Source organism: Etheostoma spectabile, chromosome 19 (genome assembly GCF_008692095.1).
Source record: "Etheostoma spectabile isolate EspeVRDwgs_2016 chromosome 19, UIUC_Espe_1.0, whole genome shotgun sequence".
NCBI lineage: Eukaryota > Metazoa > Chordata > Actinopteri > Perciformes > Percidae > Etheostoma > Etheostoma spectabile.
Window position 1 is genome coordinate 1,877,293 of NC_045751.1, and position 11,297 is coordinate 1,888,589.

Here is an 11,297-nt window from a genome sequence, read left to right on the forward strand (position 1 = left end):
TGACAGCGCATTAATAAAACATGCCTAGGGTTATGCACAGTGTGCACACACTATACTTGTTCCACACACACATGGGATAGCACAGCAGCACACACACATGCAAAAGATTAAAAATAAAAATATTACGGTGCAAATCCGCCATCATAATAGCAAGGCACCAAGGACAAACGTGCCTGGCTTTTAAAGGGAATGAGAGATAACACTGTTTTTTTGCATGTTACGCCCAAAACACACGTATTAATAATGACACTAAGTATAACCCTTTTGAACCCTGCACCTGTGGCTGTATACTGCTCTCCATCAGAGATGGAAAACCAAAGTACAACAGAAATACATGTAGCACAAGCGCGCCACTTCTACCGCAGCATGCACACAGCTGAGTGTGTCATTATAATTACCTGACCCTTACACTGACTGCTGAAGCCACGCTGCTCATCTCGAAAAAGTGATGGATGGGTTCTTCAGAGCTCTGTGTTTGAGCTTGAACCATAGACTGTAACTGTCACATCACAGGAACTAATAAACATAACGTAGCAATATTAATGCATATTTAAACTTTAAACTACCTACATTTAAAATATTTGGCTGAAGCCCCGGAAAAATGACCTGGTGACACCGATGGAGTTACCTGAACAGAGGGAGACACCTTTTGATTACAGCCACGACACTGCGTACCTCCCCGTCACTTTTACGGTCCCGTCGGTGCAGACTCTAAAGCAGCGGTCCCACACCAGCCCATTCCCGGATGGATGGATGGATGGATGTTTTTTATTTTTGGGGGGGAGGTCACGCAAACCAGTAAGCATTGCTCCGCTGCCCAGTGCTGGTCCGCAGTCCATAGTTTAAGAGAGACTGTATTACGGTCTTTATGTAATATTTCCCGGTATACGATATTGTAAGTTTATTTTGTAATGTGTAGGTATATAGAGATCTTTTAAATGACATGTTATTGTTTTATAATATGACATAATGTGCAAAAATAGTTATTCCAATCGTTCAAACATATGTTTCTTACAAGGAACATTCAAATGTCTTTTTTTTTTTCTTTTCAGTTTTGACAGCTCTTATGAGAATTGGATTGATGAGATGAAAAATGAGCAGAGCCTTCTGTGTTGTTCTCACTGTTCTTTCTTTGCTTTCCTCCCTACCATATTCAAACAGAACAGCCAATCAGATGGATTTGCTGTTCAGCCAGTGGGTGATGCTGATTCGGCCAAAAAAAAGCTGACAAAGGCAGATGCGTGGCGACAGTGTAGTCCACACACAGCACAAAACTAGGGTGACAGTCGCACAACTTGGACCAACAGCTGACAGTCACCTTGGTGTCTCGGGGCCTTTAGCTAAACTATGCTCCAAAAATCTTAATTTGTTTATTAAAATCACAATATTTATGGTACCTTATTGAAATAGAATTTAAGAAATAACTAATTCCAAAGTTTCTGTAGGAGTAGTTAAAGTTAGATTATATAAGATGTTATGAGTGCACAAAGGTGTCTGAAAAGTCAAAGCTGCAGGGTGGACTTCTGTGCTTAACTTATGTTGTCATGCCATTCTCAATTCTAAAGTGTATTATGCATCATACAATCTTCCCTAATTTCAAAGTGTATTATGTTAAACTGTTTGGGTTGAAATAATTTTTGTCAAAAATTTGCACGTCCATTACTTGCTTGGAATGAGACCGTGAAACTTGCAATTACTACAGTTTGAGACTTTCCTGCTACCACATACAGACTTCAAACTGTTCCAGTCAAGGGCTCTTTGGGTGCCTTTTCACTCTGATAATCAGAAAACCTATGAGCAAATATAGGGAACTCGTCATAAAAGATAATGAAGCACCCACATACCCGCTGTCGCCAGGTAATGAGTGTACTTAGCTCTAAGGGAACGGACCTCTCCAAAGGATTTTCAGTGTGTGCCCACTTCCCTAAGTGCTTAATCATGGTGCTTGATTATGAGCAGCCATTAGGAGCCTGTGAGTCAGCCCCACTCACACACTGCAAGGAATTATGGTGTGCTTGATTGAATGCAACATTCTTTGCCCCTGGTCTAAGAGAGCTGGCCAAAAGATGGCAAAAAAGCCACTGTGAATTGGTGCATCACTTCAAGCAAGCAGACAGGCCTTGTTTGGACTGTGCTTTTTCTAAGCACCTCATGAAACTGGCTTGCAACTCACAATCTTGACTCGATAGCATTTAGAATCTGCTCGCTGCAGATTCTCCACAAGTGGGAACTGTTCAATAGGGCTGTCCCTAATATCACTTTTGGGGCTTTGAAGCTTTGGTGGGAAATAATAGAATACATTCAAAGTTTCACCGGGTAGGGGGGGTAGATGGGAGACTGAAGACGAGGGCAGTCTACGGACTTTTGTCGGCAGGTGAGCGAGTATGTAGTTTAGTTAACTAATTTAAATTTAGTTGAATGCGATATGTCTGTCAGCCTGGCAGGCAGGTTAGCCAGCTGCTGTGCACTCCGCTGCTGATGACAGCTGGCAGAGCTGTTTACTGTAAACAGTCAGATAATCACATCCAATAAATTATATAAAAATTACATAATTTAAAAGGCCTGGCAATCATACTTTATCGAGGCTAAGCTGTTACCTACAGCTTTCAGGTGATTTGCCAAACCCGTAGATGTACCAGCTACCTTCAGTTTATCTGGCACTTAACTTTTGGTTGTCATCTATACAAATTTTTAAAATGTATTCCAGAGCTTGACTTATTCGACATCCAAGTTGCTAGTCCTCACGCAATCAAACGGTCAGTTTTGGTGCCGGTAACATTAGATGATAGCTCAGGCCAGGTGCTAGGATGAAGTGAGGCAGGCCATGACATGTTGCATGTTGATCGTGCTTGTACTGGTAAGTTAAATAGTTTGCTGATTTTCTGTCTGCTGTACATGCAAATGAATGGTGGCAGTACCTGGAAAATCTGCAACTTCTTTAGCGTTTAGCTTAGCACAGCGCCATTGCAACCATATGCAACACCGGCTTTGCCACGTCATCCTTCTCAGCTCAACCCTCAACAAAAATGGTCACATCCGGTTGTAAAAAAACAAGATGGCGATGCCTGAATTGCCAAACTCAAGACTTCAAAACTGCAGTCCACTAACCAATGGGTGACGGGCACATCCTCTATTTTTACGGTGGTTCTGACTCTCTTTCCCCAAATTTAATCTGTATAAATCTGTATACCTTACTAGATGGAGCTCATTGGCCCACCATTATTGTATGAATTTAACTGCAAGCACAAACGCTATATTTTATAATTACATTGACAAAGAAGTTAATATGGCTTATGTAACGGCTGATCCCCATCCCCTTAAGGTCATTATTGGAGCCAATACTGATCCGATTGGTGCATCCCTAATCAGATTGTACCTTTCAGCCTGTGGTACAAACCAATGAACAAGGACCACCACACAAATTAGCCAAAATGTAACTGATTTTAGTAACTCATAAGGGTATAGTTCAAATATAATAACACCAAAGACAATCCACATTGCTTATTTCCTCTCACTGCTTCGTCTCCTTTTGGCTTCTCCATCCTCCCAGTCTCTTCACTTTGTTTTGCTTTTTCTTTGGATAAATAAAGTCTGTTTGGGACCTTTGGATCCATCTCCAGAGCCTTAAATATCTGTGCCAAGGAAAGGTAATACTCTCCCTTTGCTTTTTTGAAAACCTATTATCACTCCTGTTTCCTCATCCCATCTTGTGATCTCTCTGTCCCTTTCTCCTTTGTCTCTCTCTCCCGTTACTGTGTCACTGGGCACACCTGCTTCATCCAGCTGTCAATTACAGCACAGAATTACCGACTGGCACACAATTAGGGTCCGCCTCACGCACTGGCCCACACTGGTAATGAGTTTCCCCAGTCATTGATCAAAGTCACAATCACACTCTAGTCCAGAGTTTCCCAATTAATTTTAGCGTCTATGTTGAGCCGCCTGAGTCTCTCTACTCATTTATCTCTCAGATCTCTCTCTCTCTCGCTCTCTATCTCTCCTCTCGCTCTCTCTCTTCTCTCTCCCTTCTCTTCTCTCTCTCTCTCCTCTCTCTCTCTTCTCCTCTCTCTCTCTCTCCTCTCTCTCTCTCTCCTCTCTCTCTCTCTCTCTCTCTCTCTCTCTCTCTCCACACACACACACTAAGGCAGCAGAATGTTCCACCCAAGAAACACAGAGAGAGAACCCAATTTCAGTGTTAGGCTATGACTGGTTTTAAAGTGGACTTTTATCTGTAGAGGTAATTCAGATTTGCTTGTGAGAAGTTGTTTCCCACAATTTGGAGGTTAGAAAAGAGGGCAGCTTGCATGCTCATCCAAGGAGCCAATGAGGTAACTGCTAGGAGATGTAAAACTGATCCAATTCTTCCACATTTTTAAAAATGGATTGTCAACACAATAGTATTTTAAAAGCACATAAAAGGCAGCTGCAGAGGACATATTTGCCATTTTACTGGAGTAAATGTCTATACATTTTTTTTTTTTTTTTTTTCTCCTTATCCATCAGACTCATAAAACTTCTTAAGCTGTTGCTGCAGATCATTTAATAGAACTCCCATCTGAAAAGGGGCTGCATGTACATCTACTTCTCATTAAGCAAGTGTCAAGTCTTGAGTAGTGGGCTTCCTGGCAAATAATAGAGGAATGACATTGCTTGTTTGTTTCCCCTTAGATGTGAAATGCATTGAAGCACAAGTAAAATAGGTGGTGGGAGGGGTGGAGTGAAGACGAGTAAAAGAACAAGCCGAGCATGGCAGCACACAGTGTTCAAAGCCGCTAGGCACAGGTTTCTGAAACTGACAACCTGCTGTAGATGGGACCCCCCCCGGTCACACTTTTGCTGTCTCAATAAAATTGCCTCAGTGATACTGTGACCGTCTGTAGTCTTATTCTTCTTTGCTGTATTCACTTGAGCGGTTATATTGTGCTCTGTTCTTCTGTTTTCAGTTCAAGTTATTCTAATTAATCTAGCATATATTTGTCAGAAATAAAGAAAACGTCAAATGTTTGAGTTTGAAACGAGGACTCAATCCAGCTAAGATAGCAATCTTGTGGTGAAGACAAGATAATGAATTAATTTTGGTTCATGGCTCAGTAGTTACGAGAACTAGTTTGAGTAATGAGAAGAGGAATCTGTGATAATGGGAATCTAAATGGTGTGTGTGTGTGTGTGTGTGTGTGTGTGTGTGTGTGTGGAACGATGGGGACTTGCAAGAGAGGCAGCAGTAGCTCAGTCCGTAGGGACTTGGCTCGGGAACTGCCGGTTCAAGTCCCCGTACGGACCAAGTACAGCGTGTGGACTGGTAGCTAGTTCACGTCCTAGGCTCCTCCTTGGGAGCCTGGTGCCCTTAACAAGGCACCAAACCCCCAACTGCTCGGGTGTGCTTCATTGGCATCTCTTAATTTTTGCTTGTATAGGTTCCGTTTGTACATATGTGTATTTCCTATGCGTAATTTGTCATTTACCAACATAGTGAAAAAATGTCCCTCCTGAGGATCAGTAAAGTCAACACTGACCCAGTCTAGGCTACCCATCGCTAGTCTAGGCAGGCAAAGCAAAAGCTGCACAAAATGTGTTTAAATTGCCTGTCATTGGTATAGAGTCTAAAAAATAAAAATGAACACTTAAGTACAAGGAAAATGTGTCATGTGTGAAAAGCATGTAATAAAGCAAGAGATCTTATTGTACAAACATTTGTTTGTTTTAACCATAACATGAAGGATTTAACTCGGTCTGTCAAGTGCACGCAAACATTTTGTAAAGATATACATTATAATGTCAAAGCCCTTCTTTAGGTTGCCTCACTACAAAGACACTATTGATATCCCTTGAACCATTTTATCTGGGTGTAATCCTCAATCATTATAATTATGCTTGTTTATGTGATTACTGTTTCTCTTGCTCGTCGTCACTGTAAATGAGTGCAACCTCAATGTCTCACGACTTGAAATAAAGGTAATTGATTATTATAGGGTTTAAATTGATAAAAGAAACTGCAGTAGGTGACGGGAGCCCTAACCCTTGCATGCAGACACACCTGAATGCAGAAATGTATTTAACACTAAACCATAACAATAGTTTTACAGATAATTACCTGCAAAAACATAACCCTACTATGGCTTTTTTTCTGTCGATTATTTTGAATCATATGTAGTGAACACGCCATTATGTATTTTTAAAGTTGGACATGAGAGAAAGATGTGAAGAAGTCTGAAGAGTTCCTCCAAAAATAGTTATCATTAAATGATTTCTATTTGAAAAACTCAACTAAGTTTTTCAAATAGAAATGAAGTGCACAAGTGTAATACAAGTGTCTTATCGAGCAGACAAAAACCTGTAGCTACAGATTTCAAATTAAAAAAAACGAAAAACCCGAGCACAAAATGTCAGTTTTAGCACAATTTTAAGTGATTACATGACCTAGCCCCCCCCTCCTCACACACTCACACATGCTCACCACATGTTTGCTGTTTTGATTTTGTTGTAGTTTGTAACAAGTGAATGTTTATTGATTGAAGAACTATTGATTGACAATTGATAATCTGTAAGTTACATAAATTCTATTATAAATAGTAGTTATTTGTGATTATTTCTATTTGTTGTTATACCTGCTGGTTGAACAAGTCAGTCACCCTTCCTTCGTTCCTTTCAAAGATACCAGATAAATTAATCAAATTAATCAGGATCTGTATTTTAAAGGTAACACCACCTATGAGACTGTTTCACAGTTCAGTGATTGGTCCGTGATTCCAGGTGAGGTGAGAAGTGATGAACAAAAGACTAAGCCAGTGCCTCAACTTTACAGCTAATCCGCCAAAATACTAAACAAATAAGTAACTTCTGTCTTGCTAACATGCATGAGCTACTAGCTTATGTAATAAGTTAGCTAAGGTTTATCTGAGGCATCATGGCCCCTACATATTAATGTTCTGTACTTTCTGTTCTGATTATTATAAAATATTTATTCTAAATATACTAAAAAAAGCACATTGTAGCAGAGTTTCCTTTGCTGTTTGTGATTAACCTGATGAATACTTAAAAATAATGACTAAAAAAACCTGTATGAACTGACTATTTTGTTGGGTATTATAGTTTATTAAATCTATTAAACAATTGCGTTAGGGAAATAAATTGGCAAGCTATTCAGAGTTGTGTTAATATATTTAATGTTTTGTTAAAATTTAAAATAAATAATTATTCATTGACTTTTGGGCCTCCTTTTTTTGCTTGAACCCCTGCTGCCCAAAATGTGTCTGCATGCGCTGGTGACACAATGAGTTATGGTTTATTAAATAAATTGGTTTCATGGCACTTGTCTAACCTTAACGACAATGGTTGGGCATACATGTACACATGTATGTACATAAACATACATTACAAACACACACATTAAGCACCTCAGTTGAGGTGTAGACTCAGAGTAGACATTTCCTTAATGGAAATGCTCATTGCAGAAAATATAACTGTAAAACCAGGCTGCGCTCTGTTAAACAATTTTACAGTGTCAGCACAAATGCAGCAGTCTCTCTTCACTCTGCAATGACATTTATGGCCAATGATGACTGATTGCATTTCTCCCCCTCAAAGTACTCTAAGCCTTTTGAAAGTAACCCAGCTGCACAATTAATTTCCTCATAGTCATCATTTCAAGTGCAGTGACTTGCTGGCAAAATAAAAAACTCAGATGAAGAGAGCGTAATTTTAGTAGTTCTTATCAGTGCTTGCAAAATGTCCCTAAATTATAATTCAAACATTTAAAAATGTGTTTTCTATAGATGTGGAAATGTGAGCTTGTGTAGGCTTTCATTTCTCTGTACGTCTCTACATGCGTGACGTTTACATCTGACTACTTTTCTCATTATTGAATTGATCAATGTCATCTCAAATGGATGGTCCAGTTATGTCGTGACTTTTGTAGCACCAACAACAGTGTAATTGCCTCCGAGCATTCTAAAGAATATCAATGTACATGTATCAATGTGCATGCATTTAGTGGACCAACTGAGGTAGACACAGTGGCTCAAAAGTGTGAATGTCTTTTCCATTTCTTCTGTTGCCATTCCTGTTAAAGGCAAGGAATGCTCATGCAGAGATGGACAAAAGTATGATGAAAAGACACTGATTAACCTGTCATGTTCCAGACAGGTATCCATTAGGCTATTTAATCAAAGTCTATATGGCATGAAATTGACATTTTCAAACCACCATAATGCCTCGGAAGCATTGAACTGAACTGATACTGCCCTATACGCCTGTCCACTTGTAGCTGTACTAACTTGTACTTTCATTTGGCGTCCTCACGCATCAAAGCTTCTGAAAGATCTTTTGTTCTCCATTTTGCATAAAACAAAAAATAAACTTTTTTTCTCGTCTTAAGCATGTTGAAAGGAGACACGCATCATAGGATCAACACACAGGGAGGGACCATGTAGTGTCAACCTTCAACTGGTGTCCTGATTATGAGATGTTAGCAAGACTGGGGCGGTGCTCTTCATTTTATTTTTTCTCAGTATTTCCCATACATTGATTTATTTGTGGTAGCGCCCCACAATATTAACATTGACCACCAAATATTGATATTTAAATGTTTTTAATGGGAAAAATAGGTACACTCTTATTTCATTATATAACTGCACCCAGCGCAATGCTTTGCTCAGCCCCTCGTTTCTCTTTGTGAAGCACATTGAGAGTTGGACCTGTCAGTGACTAGCCCTGCCTCCTTTCCGGGCACGACTGCTTGAACGCAGTAGCAAAAATGAAAAAAAGGAACACTGAAAAAAGAGACATGAAAATACAATGGCTTTAATGTGTTTATCAACTTAATATTACATTCAATCGCACCTTGGACACCCATGGTGCATTCAGGTGCACTTTAACAACTCTAGCTGTTGTTGTAAAATGTTCTTCTCCCAACTAGTAGTGTAACAGCAATTGAGTGGTGAAACGAGTTATTTTAAATCAATATTTAAATTTGTCTTTAGCAATAAATAAGCCATTCTTTATTTGTTTTTGTTTTTTTTCTCTTTCAAATAGAGTTCATACATTCAGTAATGTTCACAATTTCTTTCTTTGCTTTCACTACCACTTATTCTTCTCCTCTCTCACTCCTCTCTTCTGCTGTTGCTGTGTTCTTAAGTCACAGGGAGAGATAGAGAGAACATGGTTGTTTTGATGTAGGATTTGATAGATTTGTTTGCTGCTGCATTCATTTGCTCTGTATCAGGGAGCTGACGGGCCGTAAAATGAAAATTTGCCTTAGATTTTCAGCATGACTGTTTAGGGGCAAATGTGAAAGAACTGCCCATGCATTCCAAATACATATTTTGTGTGTGTGTGTGTTGCATGGCAATTAATAGTAAGGATTGTAAGGTTCTGACTGACTGGGAACTTTTTTTCACAAATCCCTTAAACAGGACTGTTATTGTTCAAGAGGTTGTGATACTGTGATGAGAAGTCTCCAATTTCACTTATTTTGTTGCTCTTGTAAAGGCACCTAATAATTAAAAAGTGACAGTTATGGATAGAGTCCTGCTTTTCAGGTAAATAGATTAAATTAAAATGCATGTGAATTGTGCGGCCCACAAGCTAATTAAAATGAATGTGATGCAAACAGCAGGAAGCAATTTATTGTTAGAGAACAAGTTGAAGGAGAGAAAGTCAAATGGCAGGCATGCATTTTGTAAGGATAAACAAGATGTCTTGTTGCCTAAGTGAAATTATGTTGAATATGTCTATGGTGGTGATGCTGGTGCACACTATGGAACTTCCCAGTAGCTTGGCCAAAAAAGTGAAACTTGGACATACATTTCATTTTGTGGTAACTTTACAATGCACAAAAGACAAAACACTTGCTTGTTTATCATGGACAGTGGTAATAGTCTTGATCACTAAGGTGATTCCACATTGTTGATGTGCAGTTGATGCACGAGTTAAAACCAAAGCAGTGCTGGTCGCGCCACAAGGAAAGTGCTTGTGGAGAGTTTGACACCCCATTGCTCTTTCCCCTCATGTGCCCAGCCGGTGTCACAGAGCCCGTTGGATGATGGAGCACTCTCATTCCGAGTTGAGAGAGTGCTGAAGGTGAGAGTCGGCCAGAGACCTAGTTCTTTAATCCTGGCCGGCTCCTGCCACCTTGTTCAGCAAGATAAATTGACTTTTGACACAGTCCGATCACACACTGGCTCAGCTTTGATATACAAACACTTATTTGTTTGCACTTTCCCATCTCCTGAAACCAGCATGTGGCCATTGGTGAGAGTCTCAACCAATAAAGATATCCGCCATTAAATGGGGTATTGTAAATCTTAGGTAAACAATGAACTTCCTAGTACAGACATGACAGGGATGTTCCACAACACATTTTCAAATGCACTAAATTGCCACTTAAACTATGCATATTTTACATTGTATATGTCCCTCTCGGTAACACTTTATAACCATCATTTTACTGTTAAAAACAAAATTGTAGTTAATAAAATATTAGTAGTGCTGTAAATGAACAGTTTGATACACACATTATATCCCTCATACTAGGGCTGCACGATTATGGCCAAAATGATAATCACGATTATTTGTTGATTTTCCCCCCCCCCCCCCCAAAACAAATTGTATTGTCACATAGGCTATTATAACTGGAGAGGAGGTGTGATGGACGCTACACAGAGAGACGGTGAATCATCATGAACGGGTCCAGCACGGGTCGAAGGGTGGATACACACGGCGTGGTATGAAACGTCTGTTAGTCACTGCGCTGCATTTTTGAACTGATATTCTCCCAATGGGTCACATCTCTGGTCCAGGTCCAGCAGCTCGCTCCCACGCTGTTACTCTACCAACTGAAGTTAGTTGCATTCAGTAACTTCTTTGGTTCTTGCCGTGGCGGACGCGATACCAGAGTTACCAGCGGAAACACTGGTACAAATACAGGTTTGCCCCTCGTACTTAACAGTATAAAGCTATGTTAATGAAAAATTAAAACTGTAGTCAAATGTCAGAAGTGTGGACCGGCGCTGTGTGGCGGTGCTGCGTGGAGAGTAGACGAGAGAGTAGAGGAGAGATCCCACACGGGCACGGCTTTACAGACGAAATGGGTCACGTAACGCAAAATTAAACCATATCCATATAAACAGCATTGCAGCGGATGGGAGGACATTAGCACCGGTGCGTCCTAGAGGAGCTAACAGCTAACAGACGCTAACAGCTAACAGACTCTAACTAGCACCAACTTGCACTGGTCACCGCTGTTGTCTGAAAAACAACAAACGGGACAAAATGTTGCGTTCACTGGTAAACTGGTAAAC